Here is a 4,696-nt window from a genome sequence, read left to right as displayed (position 1 = left end):
GCACGACCGTGGCATTGTCATTCATTAGGCGGTGTTTCCGTGCAGACTATGTTTGTTAATATCATGACCAGCTGGTCTATCGTTGACCCATATATTATTCTAGCTGATAACGCCGATTATCATGAAAATTCTTTATAGATCTAGATCTAGCAGGATTTCCATGATATGGAACGTATGAATTCATAAACGTATCTGATCTCTAATGTTTGAGAGTTAAATTAGCTTTCCTAGTTCAGCATCTTTTTAGATCAGTTTTGTTGTGTCTCTGTCTCCGACGTCAGTGCATTATTAGTGTTCAAATTATAGTATGATTAGATATTCAGGAAAAAAATACTTAAGAGCACCTATGAATTTCAGTGAAATGAATACAGTTTTCAATCTATATGATTCGGTTGATTTAGATTGGAGCGATGCGCGGAGTCGTGTTTAGACTCACGAAACCACATTCAGAGAGCAATAGATTATAGGCATTGTCTCTATTACTGCATCTTTCTCTTTCCGTTTAGTTTTCTGTCCCTGTGCGTGACAACAGTACGCCATTATTTAAATCATAAACTACCAGGGTGAGTCAAAAAAGTAATGAAAGTTCGTTTATAACTTAAAGAAAAAAGAACACACTTGAATCTATGATACCTCAAATTGAAGGGGAGCATCAGACTGATGATCGGATTTTTATTTCTCAACATAGTCTCCATTTCGTTCATTAGCGACTGTCCACCTTTTACTAAGTCCACGTATGCCAGCTGCGTAAAACTAAGCAGGTTGGTCGTAGGGGTACAGCAGTCCTGATTTCTCCATCGTTTCAATAGTGTTGACCTCTCAATGGTTCTTTTCTAGGACCGAAAAGGTGGAGGTCTAAAGGAGCTAAATCAGGAGAATAAATCGGGTGGGGCAGTGTTTTCCACATAAACGGGGTGATTATCTCCCTTGTTCTGGCACTCGAATGCTGGCGGGCATTGACATGGTGAAAAAACACTCTTTCCATGTTCAAATTTGGTCTGACTCGTCGAATTCTCGCTTTCCGTCGTTTCAATGTTTCAATGTAGGGTTCAGAATTGACAGTTGCTCCTCGTGGTAAAAAAAAAGAAACAAATCTGTGAGAAGCACCCTATGAACGTCATAAAACACAATTGCCATGATTTTTCTGCTGACTCCTCTGAACGATGCTTTTCTGATAGGCGTATGGACACGTCTTCCTCTTCTTCCTGTTCATTGCACATACGTCCTAACCCACCTATATGCATTGCCAAAATCTAGAGCTTGGTCCTTGTAAACATTTTGAAGTCCGTTTTGGATGTTATCGGTGGATTCTCCTTCTAAAACAAGGAATATAATCACTGCTCTTTACTTCTGACAGACCCCCAAGAGGGTAGCCATTTTGATGTGACGTCATTCGGGCCAAAACTAAAGAAACTTAAATTTTAACAATTTGAGTTCAAAAGTATATCAGCAAGTACTTGTGAGCTGAATTTTATTAAATTTGAGGCAAAATTGTGCAAAATAATGAACAACTTGCATTACTTTTTGACTCCCCCTCGCTGTAAAGCAGACATAAGAACCCTTGTGAATTTCTGTTAAATGGATAGAGCCGACATAATTTTAGATCTATATGAGTCTTTAATATTAGACCTACATTAGATTTTCTAGATCTACATTAGATTTTCTAGGATAAGCTCAGACTTTTGTTCACCTCACTCCACTGCGTTTGGCCTTCAGTTGGCCTAGATTGTACTTAGCGACGGTGACACGAAAAGGCCAATGCAAGGAAGACAGACCAAGATTACAAACATAAAGTTGCAACCTATAAACCTCCAGGGTTCGGAGCGGAGGGGTGGATATGTGGGCTAGGCTTGCCTAGAAAAGCTTACCCCCTGGAGGGGGGGAGTGCTTGTTTAGGCTATATAGATCTATTACCCATATAAGGTTATCCAAAAAATATTGCCCCAATATTACGAAATGTCAACGGAGACTAACGTAGCTTTACAGTGTCAAAGTCAAACTCGAATTGGAAAAGGGCATCTTAAAATACCTTCCAATAAAAAGCCTATAGTATAAAAAGCAAGATAGTCCTCAGGGGTGGCGGGGGGGGGGGAATAGGACATGACGTAGATATGGTAAATTACGAAATTGCAGAACGAAATGAGGTGTGCAGAACACTCGCTAATTTAGAGGATTTTACGCTCTGTTCTCTTCAGTCAGGCCAGGAGGAATGCACACATAATATCACAAGCAGTCTTGGCGTTGTCTTGACATGACCTTCCTTCTTTTGTATTCACTTTTATTTTATTTGGTTTTTCTGTAAGATTGTTTTGATTGTTTGTTTGTTTGTTTGTGTGTATTCTTGTTTGTATGTGTGAGTGCGTGTGTGAGTGAGTGAGTGAGTGCATGTTTGTGTGTGTGTCTGTTTGTCTTCTGTCTTTTGAAGTTTTTTTGTTTTTGTTTCTGGGGTTTTGTGTATATTTCGAATAAAGACTGTGTTTGTTTATGAATGCTGGGATAGAGAGGAAAATTTCAGAAACGAGATGGAAAATTTCACACATTTAGGTCATGTAGCCTACATTGTAAAACTCCAACTGAATAGCAGAGGTGATTGTGCTTTTGAACGGGGGCCCAGGGAGTGGATCGGCGTGGCCGAACAATTTGTTATGGGCTGTAGTTTTTATCCCAGACTCTGACTGTTCTGTTCTAGCCCCCACCCCCCTCCTCCTCCAACCCTCCCCCACACACACAGGCCTATGTTTAGCCTGTCTGTCCTGTAGGATGTGACACACATACTATTTTTTTTTCATTCTACACGCACAGCTAAATAGTAATAATGCCAACATCATAAAGCCCCCCACCAGAGCAGTGCTACTGACTGAAATTGTCTTTAGGTCGTTCCCAAAGGGGGGACATTAACATGTTTTTATGCACAGAAGAATTGTAAATAGGCTGATTTATCAATGTCTTGCTCATGCTGTGCCGGAATAACATAGGGGGAACTGCTGCTTTTTCCTTCCTCATCCTTGCTATCGTCATTTAATTTGTTCTCTACTTCTTTTGTATGTTTGTCACTCTCTTATGAACTGCTATTTCCGGGGTGCCTTGATAGCCGAAGCAGACTATGTGCTGTAGAGGCTGGAGAGGTGTGCAGAGTAAGCCTGATTCCCCGTTTGGACTTCTCAGTTGACATCCACCCCTTGGCGCTCATGTGACCTTATGCAGTTGCGAGCGCCGTAAAACCGTACTAAAACAAACAACATCATGATTCACTATCTCTATCAGCGATACAAACACTCAAAAATTTGATGTGTGACTAACGAACCGTGGTGGGTCCAAAAGATATTATTCTTAGTTGCCCTCAACTGACCCATCAACAGAGAGCGCAAGTACCCCGCTAGAGGCATACCTTACCTCTCGTACTAAATACACCACCTCTTCGGCGCAGTTAAAGGCATTTATTTTTAAAATTTTTGCTTCCCTCTGTCCTTGCTTCACCTAGAGTCTACTTCTCTTTATTTCGCTGGGTTTTTTTCCTTCCTATTTTTCTTTGTCATCTGTCTTTTTATGAGGGGCTATGTCAATTGTCTCACTCGTACCAGACAAATCATTGATAATGGAAACGTGAATAAGTATCGACACTCCAAAAAAAAAATCTGAGGATATTATGGGAGTATTATATAAATATAATTATTTGTAAACATCAGATCATTCTTATTTTAGCTTCCTTCAACCTGTTCAACTTCCACCCACCCCTCCAATTCCCTCAGGGTGAATTTGTGGTGTGTGTGTGTGTGTGTGTGTGTGTGTGTGTGTGTGTGTGTGTGTGTGTGTTGGTGTGTGTGTATTTGCGTGCGTGCGGGTGGCGTGCGTGCGTGTGTGTGTGAGAGTGTGTGTTTGGTGTGTGCGTGTGTGTGTGGAAGGGGGGAGAAGGGGAATTACATGCTATACATAAGCACTTAATGTCACTTATCCTCCTGCTCTTTTTTTACGAAAGTCTATCCATCCCTTCCACCCACCCCTTGTTTTTCGGTCGAACCCTCTCCAGTCCAGCTTTAAAACTTTGCTATGCAACTAGTATGTAATATTCTGTTTTACCTCCCATCTCATAAGGTTGCCAGACACGTATGTTTCGTCTGCATTTCTTGAGTTAGGATACCATGCAGAAGACCCGAGTTCAATTCCCGAGTGGGGAGACATTTTTATCAAGTACATTTTTTTCGGTTTTACTGCTGCTATTATTGTATCCTACTGTGCCCAGTAGAGCGTTGGTAGGCGTTAAAAGACCTACATTCAAAAAGAATAAACGAGTTAGAGTGAAAAATTTGTTTCGCATCTCACCTTATAAGCTAGTTTTTACCAGCCCGATTAATACATTTTGTAACTTCGATTTTATTTTTTAAAAGATCTGAGGCAACCAGTCTTTAATCTTCAAAAACACGGTGCATGTCCAAATTCTCTGTTACCGGTACCCCGAATGGCCGCTTGCTTTTGATTACGACCTTGAAACAAATTTAAAGCCACTCCAAGCCCTATGCATTGGTTGAAAGTAGTCTAACTGGCGACAGAAAATTGGTGGGTATCACGCTCAAGATATCTGGCAAGGGATGAAGACTACCCTACCGATGACAGCTAGTAAATCCTCCACCTTTTCCGCCCCCTAAAAAAATCCCCATCTCCCTCTCTCTCTCTCTCTCTCTCTCTCTCTCTCTCTCTC

The 4,696-nt window shown here is 41.1% G+C and overlaps 1 protein-coding gene across 1 annotated transcript in view; it reads right to left on the bottom strand.

Moving 5' to 3' along the window:
• Window positions 1-4,696, bottom strand: part of LOC101848079 — a 9,045-nt gene that overhangs the window by 3,403 nt on the left and 946 nt on the right. The gene's annotated exons all lie outside the window — the stretch shown is intronic.

The sequence above is a fragment of the Aplysia californica genome, unplaced genomic scaffold (assembly GCF_000002075.1).
Source record: "Aplysia californica isolate F4 #8 unplaced genomic scaffold, AplCal3.0 scaffold00794, whole genome shotgun sequence".
NCBI lineage: Eukaryota > Metazoa > Mollusca > Gastropoda > Aplysiida > Aplysiidae > Aplysia > Aplysia californica.
The sequence above is the reverse complement of the archived record's forward strand: the minus strand, read 5'-3'. Positions and strand labels throughout refer to the sequence as shown.